Genomic DNA, 20,391 nt, shown 5'->3' on the forward strand with positions numbered 1-20,391 from the left:
TTTCATGTTCTTTAAATAAATACCGGGTAGTGGAATAGCTGGATGATATGGTAGTTCTCCTCTTAATTTTTTGAGGCATCTCCATACTGGTTTCCATAGTGGCTGCACCGGTTTGCATTCCCACCAGCAGTGTATGAGGGTCCCTTTTTCTCCACATCCTCCCCAACACTTGTTATTTTTTTGTCTTGTTAATTATAGCAATTCTGATGGGTGTGAGCTGGTATCTCATTGCAGTTTTGGTTTGCATTTCCCTAATAATTAGTGATGTTGAACATCTTTTCATGTGCCTGTTGGCTATCTGTATATCTTCTTTGGAAAAATGTCTGTTCAGATATTGCTCAATTTTTAATTGGGTTGTTTTTTTGTTGTTGAGATATATAAGTTCTTTACATTTTTTTGATATTAACACCTTATCAGATATATGGTTTGCAAATATCTTCTCCCAATTGTTAGGTTGTCTTTTCATTTTGTTTATTGTTTCCTTTACTGAGCAGAGTTGTTAGTTTGATGTAGTCCCATTTTTTAAATTAAATTAAATTAAATTTTTTTTTTACTGTTTCCCTTGCCTGATCAGACGTGGTATTTGAAAATATGCTGCTGAGACTGATGTCAAAGAGCATACTGCCTATGTTTTCTTCTAGAAGTTTTATTGTTTCAGTTCTTACATTCAAATCTTTAATCCATTTTCAGTTAATTTTTGTGCATGGTGCAAATTAATGGTCTACATTCATATTTTTGCATGTGGCTGACCAGTTTTGCCAACACCATTTATTGAAGAGACTTTCCTTTCTCCATTGTATGTTCTTGGCTCCCTTGTTGAAAATTAGCTGTCCATAGTTGTGTGAGTTTATTTCCGGGCTGTCAATTCTTTTTCATTGATCCATGTGCCATTTTTGTGCCAGTACAATCCTGTTTTGATGACTATAGCTTTGTAGTATATTTTAAAGTCAGGGACTGTGAAACCTCTGGCTTTGTTCTTTTTTCTCAAGATTCCTTTGGCTATTAGGGGTCTTTTGTTGTTCCATATAAATTTTAGGATTATTAGTTCTATTTCTGTGAAAAATGTCTTTGGAACTTTGATAAGGATTGCATTGAATCTGCAGGTTGCTTTAGGAAGTATGGAAATTTTAACTCTCTTAATTCTTCCAATCCAAGAGCCTGGAATATCTCTTCATTTCTTTGTGTCTTCTTCAATTTCTTCTTCAATGTTTTATAGTTTTCAATGTACAGGTCTTTCACCTCTTTGGTTAAATTTATTCCTAAATATTTTATTCTTTTTGCTGCAGTTTTAAATGGGATTGTATTTTTGACTTCTCTTTCTGCTACTTTGTTGTTAGTGTACAGAAATGCAACTGATTTTGTATCCTGCAACTTTACTGTATTCATTTATTATTTCTAAATTGTTTTGGTGAATTCTGTAGGATTTTCTATACATGAAATCATGTCATCTGCAAAGAGTGACAGTTTCACTTCTTCCTTTCCAATTTGGATCCTTTTTATTTCTTTTTCTTGCCTGATTGCTCTGGCGAGGACTTCCAATACTATGTTAAATAAGAATGGTGAAAGTGTGCATCCTTGTCTGGTTCCTGTTCTTAGAGGGATAGCTTTCAGTTTTTCTCTGTTGAGTATGATGTTAGCTGTGGGGTGTCATATATGGTCTTTGTTATGTTGAGGTACTTTCCTCCTATACCCATTTTGTTCAGAGTTTTTATCATAAATGGATGTTGTATCTTGTTGAATGCTTTCTCTGCATCTATGACATGATCATGTAATTTTTATTCTTCATTTTGTTAATGTGGTTTATCATGTTGATTGATTTGCAGATGTTGAACCATCCCTGCATCCCTGGAATAAATCCCACTTGATCATGGTGTATGATTTTTTTAATGTATTGTTGTATTCAATTTGTTAGTATTTTCTTGAGGATTTTTGCAACAATGTTCACCAGTGATATAGGTCTGTAATTTCCTTTTTTTGTTTTGTCCTTGTCTGGTTTTGTGTTCAGGGTAATGTTGGCTTCGTAGAATGAGTTAAGAAGTTTCCCCTCCCCTTCAGTTTTTTGGAAGAGTTTGAGAAGGATAAGTATTAAGTCTTCTTGGATTATTTGGTAGAATTCACCAGGGAAGCCATCTGGTCTGGGGCTTTTATTTTTTGGGAGGTTTTTGATTACTGTTTTGATCTCCATACTGGTGATTGCTCTATTCAAATTCTCTATTTCTTCTTGGTTCAGTTTTGGAAGGTTGTATGATTCTAAGAATTTATCCATTTCTTCTAGATTATCCAATCTGTTGGCATATAGTTTTTTGTAGTATTCTCTTATAGTCTTTCATATTTCTGTGGTGTCCATTTTAATTTCTCCTCTTTCTTTTCTGATTGTACTTATTTGAGCCTTCTTTGTTTTTTTCTTGGTGAGTTTAGCTAAAAGTTTTCTAATTTTGTTTGCTCTTTCAAAGAACCAGTTCTCAGTTTCATTGACTTTTTTCTATTGTTTCTTTAGTCTGAACTTCATTTATTTCTGTTCTGATATTTACTATTTCCTTCCTTTTACTGATTTGGGGCTTTGTTTGTTCTTCTTTTTCCAGTTCCCTTAGGTGCACTGTTAGATTGTTTATTTGAGATTTTTCTTGTTTATTGAGATAGGCCTGTATTGCTATAAACTTCTCTCTTGGTACTGCTTTTGCTGTATCCCATAAATTTTTGCATGTTGCATTTTCATTTTCATTTGTCTCCAGGTATTTTTGGATTTCTCCTTTGATTTCTTCATTGACTTTATAGTTATTCAGTAGCATTTTTTTAAATCTCCACCTATTTGTGGCTTTTCCAATTTCCTTCCTGTACTTGATTTCTAGTTTCATATCTTTGTGGTCAGAAAAGATGGCTGGTATTATTTCAATCTTCTTAAATTTATTGAGACTTGTTTTGTGGCCTAATATGTGATCTATCCTGGAGAATATTCCATATGCATTCAAAAAGATTGTGTATTCTTTGGTTTTTGGATGGAAAGTTCTGCATATATCTACTAAGACCATCTGGTCTAATATGTCATTTAAGGCCAATGTTTCCTTACTGATCTTCTGTTTGGATGACCTCTCCTTTGGTGTAAGTGGAGTGTTAAAGTCCCCTACTGTTATTGTGTTTCTGTCTATATCTCCTTTTATGTCTGTTAATAATTGCTTTACATATTTGGGTGCTCCTATGTTAGGTGCATAGATATTTACAAGTGTTATATCCTCTTGTTGGATTGTTCCCTTGATCAATATGTAGTGCCCTTCTTTGTCTCTTGTTACAGTTTTTGTTTTAAAGTCTTTTTCTCTGATATAAGTATTGCTACTTCAGCTTTCTTTTCATTGTCATTTGCATGGAGTGTCTTTTTCCATCCCTTTACTTTCAGTTTGTGAGTACATTTAGGTCTGAAGTGTGTCTCTTGTACGCAGGATATATATGGATCTTGTTTTTATATCCAATCAGACACCCTATGCCTTTTGATTGGAGCATTTAGTCCATTGACATTTAAAGTAGCTATTGACAAGTATGTACATATTGCCATTTTGTGACTTTTTTTCTGGGTGTTTTAGTAGTCCTTCTCTGTTCCTATCTTCTTCTCTTTCTCTCTTACATTGTGGTGTCATGGCTTTCCTTAGTATTATGTTTGGGTTCCATTTTCATAATATTTTTGTGTATTTATTATAGGTTTCTGGTTTGTGATTACCATGAGGTTCATATATAATAACCTACATAAATAGCAATCTATATTAAGTTGATGGTCTCTTAACGTTTGACCTCTTGCTAAAAGCTGTACTCTTTAACTCCCCGCTTCCCACATTTTCTGTTTTTAATATCATATTTAACCTGTTTTTTATGCATGTATATCCATTACCATCTCATCATAGAAATAGATAATGATGTTAGTACTTTGTCTTTTCACCTTCATATTAGCTTCATCGGTAGTTGATCTGCTATCTTCACTATATATATGTCTTTACCGGTGATTTTATTGTTTTGTTTTAATAATTTTCTTATTCCTTTTTGTGGTCTCTTCTTTTCCACTTAAATAAGTCCCTTTAGCATTTCTTGTAAGGCTGGGTCTCTTCTTTTCCATTTAAATAAGTCCCTTTAGCATTTCTTGTAAGGCTGGCTTATTGGTGATAAACTCCTTTTTTTTTTTTTTTGCTTGTCCAGAAAACTCTTTGTCTTTCCTTCCATTCTGAAAGATAACCTTGCTGGGTAGAGGGTTCTTGGCTCTAGGTTTTTTCCTTTCAGCACTTTAAATATATCATGCCACTACTTTCTATCCTGTAAGGTTTCTGCTGAGAAGTCAGCTGATAGCCTCATGGGATTTCCTTTGTGTGTAATGTGTTGTCCTTCTCTTGCAGCATTTATGATTCTCTCTTTATCGTTAATTCTTGACTTTTTAACTATAACGTGTCTTGATGTGGGCCTCTTTGGGTTCATCTTGTTTGGTGCCTCCTGTACCTGGATGTCTGTTTCGTTCCTGAGGTTAGGAAACTTTTTGGCTATTATTTCTTTGAATAGATTTTCTGCCCCTATGTCCCTCTCTTTTCCTTCTGGGACACCTATAATATGGATGTTAGTGCACTTGATGTTCTCCTGGAGGTTGCTTAGATTGTCCCCATTCTTTAATTCTTTTTTCTTTTTTCTGTTCAGCTTGGGTGATTTCCTCTAGTCTTTCATCCAGCTCACTGATCCTTTCTTCTGTATCATCTACTCTGCTATTGTTTCCCTCTGGTGAATTTTTCATTTCTGTTATTGTTTTCTTCAGTTATGATTGGTTCTCTTATACATTTTCTGATTTTTGTTGAAGTTCTCACTGTATTCATCCATTCTTCTCCCAAGATTAGTGAGCATTCTTACAACTATTAATTTGTACTCTTTATCAGGTAGAGTGTTTATCTCCATTTCATTTAGTTATTTTTCTGAGGATTTGTTCTGTTCCCTTATTGATAATGTATTCCTTTGTCTCCTCATTTTGCCTCTTTCTTTTTGCTTATATCTATGTATTGGGTAGATCAACTATGTCTCCCAATCTTGGAGAAGTGACCTTATGTAAGAGAAGCTTTATAAGGCCCAGCAGTATGCTTCCTTCTTGTCACCAGTTCCAAATGTTCCAGGAGTGTCTCCTGTGTGGGCTACATGCTTCCATCTGTTGTGGTAGGGTTGCTCTTATTGCAGTTGCATGGGGATGTTAGGCTGTCCCCCTGGCTGGCTGGTTGTAATGCTCAACTTTGTGTGGCTGCTCTGGCCCCTTCAGTCACTTTATCAGGCACAGGGAGCCCCAGTAGTGTTGGCTGCAAGGTCTAATAGCACATACCTGCTGCAGTTTTTCTGTTAAGTGAGTAGGCCCCCAGCATGGCTGATTGCCGGGCTCAGCAGCTTACAATTGCTATAGGTCTTTGTCCTGCAAGGTTGTTGTCAACTCTATCAGGAGAGCAGCTGGGTGGACCTTGCCCCAGGTGTGGCAGCACACAATTGTTTCAGGTGTTGGAAGGTGGGGCCAATCCCCTATGTGGCTGTTTGTGAAGCACAAATCTGCTTCAGTTGACAAGCCCCACTTCCCACAGGCCCACACATCCCATCAACACAGTCCTGCCCCCTGTGCACACCAAGACCCACTGAAGTGGACCCACTTGTCTTGCTGCAGAGACCCCATACACTCTGTCAATGCAAGCCTGCCCCTCATGCAAACCCTGCCCTGGAGAGGCAGACCCACTCACCTGGCTGCAGAGGTCCCACACACCCTGCCTGTGTGGGCCCACAAGTTGCCTGAAGGCTTGCTGTTAGGTGGGGCTAGTCCCTAGGATGGGCTGCCTGCCCTGGCTGAGCTGGATTAAATCAGTGCTTTAGTGGGTGGGGCAGACCCCTGGCCTAATGGGCCAGGGGAAGAACTCCAATGGTGTCTGCCAGCATCTGTGTTAGCACGCCAGTACTAGGTCACAATAATGGATGCTGCCAATGTCTCAGTCCCTGTTGTAGCTGATAACAGCTGCCTCCTGCATCACTGAGATGTGCCCAGAGCCTGTCAAGTGAGTCTCTTTTAACCAAAGGACTGTGCACCTTTCTTTCTGGTGATTTTAAGATACTTTCCAAAATGAATGAATTTGCATGAGGGCCCTTTAATAGCAGGCTTTTCATTCTCTTATGCTTGATATCTTTTCTGGGGGTATTCTCCATTGTTGTTAACAGGCAGCAAAGCCAGATATTATGACGCTTATCTCAGTTGTGCTGAGTTCAAAAGCTGCTTACTGTGGCAAAGCTCTCCCACTCAGATCCCCCACTCCTCCAGGGAAAGCTTTGTACCTTAAGATTTCTCCCGGCCATGAAGCACCGTGGCTGGAATGCGGCTTTTTCCTCTCCAGAAAGGAATTTCTGCCTCTTCCACCTCAGTCAGCACTGTCTCTTTTTGTGGGGGTTCTTTTTATCCAGTTTCTGCTTCTCCAAGAGGTAGTTGTTCCAAGGGTATTTGTAAATTTGTTGTGTCCATAGGAGGAGGTGAGTTCAGAGTTGTCCTATGCTGCCATCTTCCCAGCAATCCTCTGTAGAATTTTATTCTTGATAATACATATAGATTTATATTTCATCACACTGAAAGGAGTTTGAACATATATATCACGTAAAGAGATTCTTTGATTGAATTTGTATGACAAATGCTTGATTATATTTAAGCAAGTATCCAAATATTAGCAATAAATCCAAATGAATGCTAAGGTTGCATTATTGACATTGATTAAATAAGATGATCACCTATGTGATTATGCGAAAAATGATCACAAACAAGTTGAGGGATTCTAGAAATAACTTACAGGTAGACATTCAGCTACTCGGCCTTCAATAGCTAGAGGCTAAAGCCTCTGTGAAAATGCAGATTCTGGCTGATAAAGTAGTCTAGAGCCACAGGTATGTCTCCTAACTTTGTATACTTGTTTGATTATAGTGACAGGCTAAGAGTAGGATTGCCTCACTAAAAGGTACACATGTTTAAAATTTATAATAGATAGCAATACATTGCCATCTAATAATATTGTACCTAATTACATTCTTATCTAATAGTATATAACATGCAAGTTTCCCTAAACCCTTACTAACACTGGACTCATCGAACTTTAAAATATCTAACCTGAGAGGCAGAAAATGGTATCTCAATCTTTTTTTTGCATTTCATTAATTATGAATGAAGTCAATAATCTTTGAGCTTAATTTGTTTGTCTTTATTTTCTTAGAAACTGTTCATATCTTTAGATTGTTTTTGGGAGGGTATGCTGCATCTCTTTCTTAGTGATTTGTAAAAGTACTTTGCATATTTAGGAATTATCCATATATTATTCATATATGTGGCAAATATTTTCCACAGTTTGTTGTGTTTTGGCTTTATTTATTTACTTAGTGGTGGTAGAAAAGCTTTTACATTTTAATATAATAAAATTTGTTAAGATCTCCTTTATGATTTCTTTATGTTGTGCTGAGCTTAGAAAGGATTTCTGCATTCCAAGATGATTAATTGTTCACCAATATTATAAAATGATACTGAAATTCATTTTATGTAAGAAGTGATATAGGACTCCAACTTTGCTGTTTTATAAGTAGTTATTGAATTTCTACACATATAATTGAAATATATACCGATTTTGTATATCAAATTCTCACTTAGATATTTACATTACTACTGGACTATTCCTTCACTAGATTCAAAAAATTAAGTTATTATTGTAGTATTTTGTTTAAAAATATTTGGTAGGACATATACGCTTTCATTGCTTTTATTTTCCACAGTTTTGCTCTGCTACACAGGTTTATCAGAAAAATTTAATGTCATGTTTCAAGAAAATATTTTAAAATAGAAATACATTGAATTTATAAATTAATTTAGGGAGAACTGATACTTTTATAATATACAACTCTGTGTGAATATTGTCCATTTGCATTTTCAGATCTAATCTCCACCTTCTCCACCTTGTTCTGTGCCCTGAGTGGCTGACTTTTATCGAGAGCATCAGTACGTTTCCTTGCTCTCTGGCTTCCTGGTTAGGATTGACCACGGGAAACATCTTTAGGAGATTAGAAAGGGGCTGTATTTTTTCACTGAAAGGTACAGATCCAAGCCAAGTCTCTGGCCTACAACTATAAATCCTCTCTCCAGATTTAGCGGTGATGGCAGTCCTTGCTCTTCAGGTCTTAGGGTGTATGGATAATGCGTCTCTAGCTGTTGCTAGATCCAGGATGCTTCATCATCTTTTTTGGTTTCCTTAACCCTGCCCACACATTTGTAAATAGTCCTTTCATTAAACTCTTGTCACTCCTTTAAATATACCATCTCTTTCTGCAGAAACTCTGACTTATATAAGTACATTTGGGATTTGTACAGAGTATAGGAACTCTTTACACAGTTCATTCTGTATCATAGACTGATTAGAAAACATAAATGAGAATCAAGTACAAGTCATTTTAAGACAATAGCCAGGATCTATTAGAAAATTGGTATGCAGGCATGAAGTCGAGTATCAGAAGTCACTACTGAGCTATGATGACATTGAGTTTGAAAGTAGTATCACAAAATACACATCTTCCTTGACTTATGATGGGGTTATGCCATGAAAAACCCATTATAAGTTGAAAATATCATAAGTCAAAAGCATTTAATACACCTAACCTACTGAATATCATAGCTTAGCCTAGCCTACCTTAAACATGCTCAGAACACTTAGCGTTAGCCTACAGTTGGGCAAAATCATCTAACACAAAGCCTGTTTTATAATAAAGTGTTGAATATCTCATGTAATTTTTTGACTACTGTACTGAATGTGAAAAACAGAATGGTTGTATGTGTACAGAATGATTGTAAGTGTATCGGTTGTCTATGCTTGTGATCGTGTGGCTGACTGTGGCTGCCACTTGCTGCTGCTGCCCAGCATCATGGGAGAGTATTGTACCACATATTCCTAGCCCAGGAAAAGATCAAAATTTCATATTTGAAGTATGGTTTCTACCGAATGCATATTTCTTTTGCGCCATTGTACAGTTGAAAAATTGTAAGTCAAATCATTGTGAGTCAGGGACCATCTGCCCTTTAAATTTTCTGGGAAAATCTAGACAGGATGAATGCTGGCTTGTTAAATTTTGCCAGTGAGGGCTGGCCCCGTGGCTTAGCGGTTAAGTGCGTGTGCTCCACTACTGTTGGCCTGGGTCCGGATCCTGGGCACACACCGATGCACTGCTTCTCCCATGGCCTCATGCTGAGACCACGTCCCACATACAGCAACTAGAAGGATGTGCAGCTGTGACATACAACTATCTACTGGGGCTTCGGGGAAAAAAATTTTTGCCAATGAGTTAAAATTCTGAGTCCTAAGAGAACACCTGATGGCTTGCATTGTGGAGGTGAGGCAGAGTTAAGAATGATTTTAGATTTCTGGCTTGTCCAGGTACAAGGAAGATTATGCACTTTGCTGACATGAGGAAGACAAGGAAGAAACAGATTTGTAAAGAATGAATTAAGAGTTCATTTTAGGATTTTATAAATTTGGCAAGTGTATTTGTTGTGAAAAATGAAATATCAAGTAAGTAACTGGATATTGGAATTTGGAGTTCAAAGGAGAGTTATTCATTAGAGATATAAGTTTGGGGGAGTTATAAAAATTAAAATGGCATGTGTTTGCATGGAAGTAGATGAGATAACCAGGCAAAAAGTAGAAAAGGATACAAGGAGATGATGTATTAGGAAGTACTGAGGAACCCAAAATTTAAAATTTGCTTTGAAGTGGAGGAGTCAGCAAAGGAGACAGACAAGGAGAGACCTGTGAGATAGGAAGAAAAGCAGAAGAGATTGGTGATATGAAAACCAAAAGAGGAAACTGTTTCAAGAATGAAAGAGAGATCAGCTATGTCAAATGCTGCTGAAAGGTAACATGAAGACATAGGTGTTTCTATTGATTTGACAACATGGCAGTCATTGGTGACCTTGAAAGGAAGCCATTTTCATAGAAAAGAAGAGGCAAAATTTTGCCTAAAAATGGTTCAAAAGAGAATGGGAAATGAAGATAGCAAGTGACAACAACTATGTGGAGACTTTTGTTATAGAAAGAGGTATCAGAGAAATAGGATAGTGTCAATACATATATGTGGATAGAAGGGGGAATTTTGTTGTTGTTGTTATTGGTGATGTTTTTGATGGTAAAAGTAGAGCAATTTTTTACACTTATGGGAATGATCTCAGAGGGATGGAGAGACTGAAGTTGTAGGAAAGAGAGGGAAACTGATATATTTACGTCCCAGAGGAGAAAGTGAAATAAAAAACACAAATAGAGGGATCGGAGTTTGTAACCAGACAGAAGAGAAAGACGATACATAGCTGTTTAAGTTTGGTGGTAACAAGATAATGGAATTTTTCCACTCTTTGTTTTTAAAGAATTATGAGGCAAGGTTAATAGCAGAAGGTGAGGATAAAGGAGATTTGACCTAGTAAACTCCAAAATGAGAAAAGGAGCTTATTAGAAAATGTAGTAAAATTACCAGGCATTTTAATCAGAAGGCCAGTTTGAGGTTATGAATGCAAAATGAAAATGGCTAAAATTTGTAGTTTTCTCTTATAAAGGTCAATTGCCTGGGTGGAGGCACATAGAAAGTAGAGAGTAGGGCATTCTAAGGTTAGCATTTTCTAGGCATGTTTTCTTTCATGTATTCATCAATGGTAAATATTTGCATAAAAATTCTTTTGCTTTTAGGAATATATCCTCTTTCAGATGTCTTTTACATTCCTTCCTCCCATTGTCTCCTCTCTCTCCCTCTCTTCCTTTTCTTTTCTTTTTAATTTCTTTTCTTTCCTTCCTTCCTTCCTTTGTTCCTTCCCTCCTTTCCATCTTTTTTCTTTTGTTCTCTCTCTCTATCTTGGAATATTTTTATAGGTATTTGGCTGGTAATTTATTTTTCATTTTACTTATATTTGATGTGGGCAGCTCTACCTGGAACTTGTTTTTGTCCAACTATAGCATAGGTAATTTCTCCTTGACTCTCTATCCACCTATTGTGAGAACTATTTGTTTTCCTCTCAGAGCTTTAATGTGAGATTTGATAATATTTGACTTGTGATCTATGTGCTTTTCTGTTTCTAGTGGAAGACAAGAGAACTGGTGCTATGGGCATTTGTGATTGGTATATTTTCTCTCTGCTCTATTTACTATAATTTATTAAAATTCCTGTAACCTGGTATCATTCTAACACACCAGGGAGTAACCCCATATGTGTGTGTGTGTGAGAGAGAGAAAGAGAAAGAGAGAGAGTGACAGAGAGAGACAGAGACAGAGACAGAGAAAGAGACATAGAGAAATATTTGTAACTGTGGGCCCTCCAGGACCAGTTCAAGTGACCCCATCTCTTATCAACAGAGTGATTAAGAATTGTCTTTCAGAAAATCTGCAAAGTCATGTAGCCAGGGAGTGTATAAAAGAAGAAATTGTGACCTGAAATGACCTTGGAACTAAAGATCCTCCTCCTCACGGAACCCAAGAACTGGGAACGACCAGAACTTGAAAGTCAGACTCGTATCAGAATTGAGGGGTCCCTCATTCAGGAAGATCGGGTGTTAAAATTCCTTCCTCACCTCATCAAAAATGTTTAGAACCCCTTCATAAACATTCAGAACTCTGTCATAAATATTTAAAACCTTACCAAAAATGCTTGAAGCCCCCCGACCAAAACCTGTCCCACTAGCATTTCCGCGTGCCAGTCTGTTCTCCCCAACCTCTTAAATTTCACCCCAAATCCTGAATCAGGGAGACAGATCTCAGGGCACGTCCCCCCTGTCTCCCTGCAGATTGATCTCATAGAACAAAGCTGATTTCTCCTCCAAAGGCTGATGCCATAATTAGTTGGCTTTTCTATGCGCATTGGGCAGAGAACCCCAATTTTGTGTGGTAACAGATTGAGATAGAGAGAAAGCATAAGTCTTTGGATTTTCTCCCATTACAGGCTACACTTCAATCATCTGGAGTTATCTATTTCTCCTGAGCATCCCTTCCATTCCACTCATAGTAAAAGGAGAAGATAGATGAGGAGTTTGGTCCACAGCGGGGAAGAAGATTTAAGTTTAACTTTGTGAGTTTTCAAAGTGGGTTCCATGATTTCTGTCTTCTTTTTTTCCTTCGGGCTTTCTGTGATAAATCCTGTTTTTCACAGTTAGATATGAATAGCTTTGGAAAATCACGATCAATCTCATTTCTTTCTCCCAGTCGAGGTGACAACATGTCATATTCCAACATATATATTCTGCCCCTTTTGCGCCACTGAACTGAGAAGGTGATATTATTTTAAAGGCTTATTTAACAATTTTTTCTCGCATTCTTTCCATCACCTATGTTTGCTTCTTTCTATAGAGTGGCATGAGTGATATTATTCTAGAATTTTGCCTACTTATCCTTTTCCTGGTATTGAGAGGTGATAGCTTTGGAGGGGAAATGTGCAGGGAATGAGATTTGAAAATTGCTTTCTTTCAATCTGCTGTCACCCTGTCTCTGGCTGATGTGACACTTTTCAAAATTGTAGGAGTGCCCATTACACTTTGTGAAAACAACTTTTATTGTTTTTTTCCCAGCTTTATTGAGATATAATTGACATATAACATTGTGTAAGTTTAAGGTGTACAATGTGATGATTTGATACATGTATATATTGCAAACTCTTTTTACCACAATAAAGTTAACACATACTTTACCTCACATAATTACCATTTTGTTGTTGTTGTTATGGTGAGAATGTTAAAACTCTTCTCATAGCAACTTTCAAGTATATAATACAGTATTGTTAACTGTAGTCACCAGGCTGTACATTAGATCCCCAGACTTATTCATCTTATAACTGGAAGTTTGTACTTTTTGACCAACATCTCCCCATTTCCCCTACCCTTCAGCCCCTGGCAACCACCATTCCACTCTGTTTCCATGAGTTCAGTGTTTTTAGATTCTGCATATAAGTGAGATCATACAGTATTTGTCTTTCTCTGTGACTTATTTCACTTTGCAAAATACCCTTAGTGTCCATCCATGGTGTCACAAATGGCAAGATTTCCTTCTTTTTCATGGCTGAATAATATTCCATTGTCTGTGTGTGTGTGTGTGTGTGTGTGTGTGTGTGTGTGTATGTACACGACATTTTTCTTTATCTATTCATCTGATGTAGGTTGTTTCAGTGTCTTGGTTATTGTGAATAATGCTGCAATAAAAATAGGAGTGCAGATATCTCTTCAATGGAGTGATTTCATCTCCTTTGGATATATACCCAGAAGTGGGAGTACTGGCTCATATGGTAGTACTATTTTTAATTTTTTAGGAACCTCCATACTGTTTTCCATAGTGGCTGTACCAATTTACATTCCCACCAAAAGTACATCAGGTTTCCCTTTTCCCACATGCTCACAGCATTTGTTGTCTCTTGTTTTTTGGACAATAGCTGTTCTAACAGGTGTGAGGTGATATCTCATTGTTGTTTTGATTTGCATTTCCTGGACGATTAGTGATGTTGAGCACCTTTTCATGTACTTGTCGGCCATTTGTATATCTTCTTTCGAAAAATCTCTATTCAAGTCCTCTGCCTATTTTTTAATTTGTTTATTTGTTTTTTTGCTATTGAGTTGTGTGAGTTCCTTACAATTTTGGATGTTAACTCCTTATTGGACATATGGTCTGCAAATATATTCTCTGATTCTGTAGGTTGCCTTTTTATTTTGTTTATTGCTACTTTTGCTATGCAGAAGCCTTTTAGTTTGATGCAGTCCCACTTGTTTATTTTTGTTTTTGTTGCTTGTACTTTGGTTGTCACCTTCAAGGTATCATTACCAAGACCAATGTCAAGAAGCTTCTTCCCTATGTTTTCTTCTAGGAGTATTACAATTTCAAGTCTTACATTAAAGTCCTTAATATATTTAATTTAAACTTAATCTACTTATATTTAACTTAATCTAGTTAATTTCTGTGAGTGGTATAAGGGTCTGATTGCGTTCTTCTGTGTGTGATATCCAGTTTTCCCAATATCATTTATTAAAGATATTATTTTATTTTTATTCTCTTAAATCTGTTCCATTGGTCTATGTGTCTGTTTTTATTCTAGTACCATACTGTTTTCGTATAGCTTTGTAATGTACTTTGAAATCAGGAAGCATGATGCCTTTATCTTTGTTCTTCTTTTTCAGGATTGCTTTAGCTATCTAGGGTCTTATGTGGTACATATGAATTTTAAGTTTTTTTCCTATTCTATGAAAAATGCCATTGACATTTTGAAAGAAACTGCACTAAATCTGTAGATGGCTTTGGGTATTATGGACATTTTACTGATATTAATTCCTCTGATCCATAAACATGAGCTATCTCTCCATTTATTTCTGTTTTCTTCAATTTACTTCATCAATGTCTTAGAGTTCTCAGTGCATAGATTTTTCACTTCCTCGGTGAAATTTATCCCTAAGCATTTTATTGTTTTTGATTCTATGGTAAATGAGACTGTTTTCCTTATTTCTTTTTCAGATAGTTCATTTTTAATGTATAAACTAAACTTCTTTTTATATGTTGATTTTGTATCCTGAAATTTTTCTTAATTCGTTTATTAGTTCTAACATTTTTTGGTGGAGTCTTTAGGTTTTTCTATGTACAATATCATGTCATCAGTAAGCAGTTATATCCTCTTGATAAATTGTACTTCTTCCTCTCTGATTTGAAAGCCTTTTCTTCTCTTGCCTGATTGCTGTGGCTAGGATATTCAGTACTAAATTGAATTGGAGTGGTAAGAGTGGGCACTCTTGTTTTTTCCTGATTTTATAGGAAAGGGTTTGAACCTTTACTGTTAAGCATGACCTTGGCTGTGGGTTTGTCATATATGGCCTTTATTATGTTGAAGTACATTCCTTCTATACCCAACTTGTTGTTCATTTTTATCATGAAAGGGTGTTGAATTTTGTCAAATGACTTTTCTACATCTATTGAGATGATGATACAATTTTTGTTTTTCATTCTGTTAATGTGGTGTATTGTATTTATTGATTTACATATGTTGAACTGTCCTTGCTTCCTAGGGATAAATCCCTCTTGGTTATGATATATGATCCTTTTAATGTGCCATTAAAATCCATTTGGTAGTATTTTGTTGAAATTATTGTATCTATATTCATCAGGGATATTGGCCTGTAGTTTTCTTATAGTGTCCTTATCTGGCTTTGGTATCAGTGTAATGCTGTCCTCATAAGATGAATTTGGGAGTGTGTCCTCCTCTTCAATTTTTTTGGAAGACTTTGAGAGAATTGGCATAATTCCTCTTTAAATATTTGATAGAATTCACCTGTGAAGCTATCTGGTCCTGCAATTTTCTTTTTGGGAGATTTGTGATGATTGATTCAATCTCCATAGTCTTATTGGTGTGTTCATATTTTCTATTTCTTCATGATTCAGACATGGTATATTGTATGTTTCTAGGAACTTATCCATTTTTCCTAGGCTGTCCAATATGTTGGCATACAATTGTTCATAGTATTCTCTTCTGATCCTTTGTATTTCTGTGGTATCAATTGTAATGTCCTTTCTTTCATTTCTAATTTTATTTATTTGATCATCTCTCTCCTTCTCTTGGTAAGTCTAGCTAGAGATTTCTCAGTATTATTTATCTTCTCAAAAACCAACTCTTAAGGTTTATTGATCTTTCTCTTGTTTTTCTATTCTCTATTTCATTTATTTCTGCTCTGATCTTTGTGATCTCCTTCCTTCTGCTACTTTGTGCTTAGTTGGTTCTTGTTTTTCTAGTTCCTTGAGGTATAAAGTTAGGTTGTTTATTTGAGATATCTCTTTTTTTTCTTTATATAGACATTTATTGCTCTAAACCACCTTCTTAGCACTGCTTTTGCTGCATCCTATAAGTTTTGGTATGTTGTGTTTCCATTTTGTTTGTTTCAAGATATTTTTTAATTTTCCTTTTTTTTTTTTGTAAGGAAGATTGGCCCTGACCTAACATCTGCCAATCCTTCTCTTTTTGCTGAGGAAGACTGGTCCTGGGCTAACATCCATGCCCATCTTCCTCCACTTTATATGGGATGCCACCACAGCATGGCTTGCCAAGCGGTGTGTCAATGAGTGCCCAGGATCTGTACTGGCGAACCCTGGGCCACCACAGCGGAGCGTGTGCACTAACTGCTTGTGGCACTGGGCTGGCCCCTTAATTTTCCTTTTGATTTCATTTTTGACCCATTGGTTGTTTGGGAGTGTGTTGTTTAATTTTCATGCATTTGTGAATTTTCTGGTTTCCTTCTGTTATTGATTTCTATTTTATACTGTTATGGTTGGAAAAGATACTTGGTATATTTCAATCTATTTATATTTGCTGAGACTTGTTTTGTGACCTATCATATGATGTATACTGGAGAATGTTCCTTGTGTGCTTGTAAAGAATGTGTATTCTTCTGCAGCTGGATGGAATATTCTGTTTTTGTTGTTGTTGTTCTTCTTAGGTCCATTTGGTCTAAAGTGTAGTTAAACTCCAATATTTTCTTATTGATTTTCTGTCTGGATGATCTATCCATTGTTGAAAGTTGTATATTGAAGTCCTTTAATATTTTGTATTGTTGTCTATTACTCTCTTCAGATGTGTTAGTATTTGTTTACTATATATAGGTGTTCTGATGTTGGGTGCCTATATATTTACAACTGTTATATCCTCTTGATAAATTGACTTTTTATCATTATATAATGACATTTTTGTCTCTTATTACAGTTTTTGAATAAATATTTATTTTGTTTGATATAAGTATTAGTCTCTTTAGTTTCCATTTGCACGAAATGTGTTTTTCTATCCCTTCACTCTGAGCCTCTGTGTGTCCTGAAGGCTGAAGTGAGTCTCTGTAGGCAACATATAGTTGGGACTTGTTCTTTTACTCATTTGGCCACTCTGTGCCTTTTAATAGGAGAATTTAATCTATTACATTTAATTATTAATAGGCAAGGTCTTACTATTGCAATCTTGTTAATTATCTTCTGGCTGTTTTGTAGTTCTTTTGTCCCTTTCTTCCTCTCTTGCTGTCTTCCTTTGTGAAGTAGTGTACTTTGTGAAGTAGTATACTTTGATTCACTTGTCTTTATTTTGTGTGTACTATTATAGGTTTGTGTTCTGTGTTACCCGGAGACTTACTTGAAATATCTTACAGATATAACAGTATTTTATATGCCGTATGATTCATCAGCTCAGATCACCGAAGTCCACATTATCAACAATTGTGTGGTCTTTGGTAAGCACTGTCGGTGGGTCTACAGAGACTGCAAAGGCTACTTGCATCCTCAGTGGCACCTCCAGGTTGAGCAGCATGGGCCAGGACTGGCAGCTGTGGTGGCTGGAGCCAGTGGTGTGCACACACTCAGCTACGGGTGCCACCTGTAGGTGCCTGTGTAGTGTCAGGGGCTGGTTCTAAACACACATGTAGTAGTGGGGGCCAGGGCTAATAGCAAAGGCTGGTTGTACTGGCAACTGCAGGTAAACAGCTGCAGGGGCCTTGGCTGTTGGTGTGCATTCTTGTGGCTGCAGATTCTCACCACAGGCTCACGGCAGTGGTTTCTGGCGATGGGGGTTAGGCCGTGGACATGTGGGTGCACAGCTAGAAGGCCTAGCTCCAGGTGAGCCCAGTGGTGCACCCAGTGACAAAAGACAGGGTCATATTTGGGCCCCCCAGCAACTGAGGAGGCCATGACTATCAGCATGCCCTCCTGTGGCTATATGATCTCTTCATGGGCATGCACATGGCCATGGAGGTCAGTGAGAGGTTGGCCTAGGGGCATGCAGATGCATAGATGCAGGGGCCAGCTGTAGATGAGCCTAGTGGTGCAGGCCAGTGAAAGGTGACGGGGCCAGATATGGGCCTTCAAGCAGCTATAGGGGCCCTGGTTGACTTTTATTGTTGCTGTTGTTGTTAATTGCCACTTGATTTTTATGTTTTAGAGTGTTCGCTTTTCATTTGTTTTAAATTGCAAAATTATTCGTTATGTTAGAATTTCGAGAGAAGAAAGTTTTAAAATTTGTCTTTACATCATTTAATCATATAAATCTCTTAAATAGCTGTCCCTGTTCAGATTAATTTTGAGGCATGGGATCTTTTCCAATAGAGTGTTATAATCAACATTAACAGAAAGCTACAGTAAAAGATATTTTAAAAATAAATTAGTGTGTACAACATCCTACTGCAATTGTTTCCAAACTCTGGAACATGTTTCTAAGGAGTAAAACAGGCTTTTACAATAATATTTAATCAACGCCTGTGAACAGTCTGATTCAGTTATTTCTTAAGGCAGAATATGGTTTTAAATGGCTTCTGAAGTCTTTTCCTTTCACTTTGGTTATATTGTCTCAAGACAATAAAATTTGTTGTGAATTTCAACTTGTAGAAAGACATGTTGATGTGTAAATTAGAGAGTGTTTCATACTTCTCAGGAATTCTAGTTTCCCCAGGTCTGTTCTGCTGTCAATGAACAGATGAAATCTTTGGAAATTTCAGAGGCTAAGAGCAAAGATTTAGAATGTCTCAAGGAAAAAAAGAGTTCAGAGTTTTTAAGGAGTGTAGAAATGGCTATATTTAGTTAAGTTAGGATGGATATGTAGGGGAGGAAGATAATTCTTCTACCCACTCTGGGTCCTTCTGGCTGGGCTATGAATTAAATTGACAAGAGACTAAATAACAGGAGAAAATCAAACAAAGCTTTATAAGATTTATACATGGGAGGAACCCAGGAAAAATAAGTACCTTGCCAGAATGGCTGAGCTGCCAGCCTAAATATCACCTTCAGCTAAAGACAAAGGAGAATATTGGGGGTAGTGGTTTGGGACTTTAAGGGGGAGGAAGGCAATTTACATGGAGATGGAAATGTAAGTGGGCCAACTACAAGACAATGTGACCTGAGAGACACATTTTACATTATATTACAGTTATCTTATGGTATTAGCTCCTTCCTGGAACAGGTCCTTCTATTTTAAATACTTTTAGGCAGTTGGGGGTGAGGTCAAAGTTTCTTTCAGAGTCTTTTCTTCTTAAAACTAATCAAGCCAAAGGGACATATTTTGGGGTGTCCAATTCTGATCCCCACAGATACAAGGAATTATTAATTTATAACTGTGTGCTTGAGATTCTCACATATTGAGGTATATGGCATAACTATTCCAGTTCAAAACTAATTCAGCTTGAACAAAAACCTGACTTATGGCCTATCAAACATACATTGTACATCCGCTTAACCACTAAAGTAAAGAATGCACTCTCTTAAGATAAGAATGCATACTTCCCCTCCTACGCCCTGTTGGTAACACCTTATTAGTAGCACTCTATTGGTGACGCCCAGATTAGTCCCTTTCCTGACACCACAGTCATGTTGGCCTGCTGATTTGCAACTGAATACCTTTTGAAATTTTGATGAAAATGTATCCTGGTTGTGTTTAATGTATGTTCTTTGTTCTAAAAGATATGACTGTACCGAAAACCATGCTTCTCCAGAACACATTCTGAGGCCTTCCCCGGTTATAATCCTCACTCTGGCTCAAGTAAATTCACCTTATTTCTCTTATCTATAGAATGTTTATTAGTTATTTGGGGTCGACATAAGTAATCATTGTCTAAGGTATTTAGAATATGTAAAATATTTCCCCATAGAAATATATATGTCTTCAAATAAAACAACTTATTTTTTTTTAATTTTTGATTATTGCAGTAACATTGGTTTATAACATTGTAAAAATTTCAGATGTACATCATTATACTTCTATTTCTGCATAGATTACATCATGTTCACCACCCAAATACTAATTACAACCCGTCACCACACACATGTACCAAATTATCCCTTTCACCCTCCTCCCTCCCCCCTTCCCCTCTGGTAACCACCAATCCAATCTCTGTCCCTATGTGTTTGTTTATTGTTGTTGTTATCTACTACTTGATGAAGGAAATCATACGGTATTTGACCTTCTCCCTCTGACTTATTTCACTTTGCATTATACCCTCAATGTCCATCCATGTTGTCACAAATGGCTGGATTTCATCATTTCCTATGGCTGAGTAGTATTCCATTGTGTATATATACCACAGCTTCTTTATCCATTCATCCCTTGATGGGCACTTAGGTTGCTTCCAAGTCTTGGCTATTGTGAATAACGCTGCAAGGAACACAAGGGTGCATGTACCTTTGCAAATTGGTGTTTTCAAGTTCTTTGGATAAATACCCAACAGTGGAATAGCTGGATCATATGGTAGTTCTATCCTTGATTTTTTGAGGAATCTCCATACTGTTTTCCATAGTGGCTGCACCAGTTTGTACTCCCACCAGCAGTGTGTGAGAGTTCCCTTCTCTCCACATCCTCTCCAACACATGTTGTTTC

This window comes from Ceratotherium simum, chromosome 17, assembly GCF_057802395.1.
Source record: "Ceratotherium simum simum isolate JZ-2026a chromosome 17, ASM5780239v1, whole genome shotgun sequence".
In the NCBI taxonomy this organism is placed as follows: Eukaryota; Metazoa; Chordata; class Mammalia; order Perissodactyla; family Rhinocerotidae; genus Ceratotherium; species Ceratotherium simum.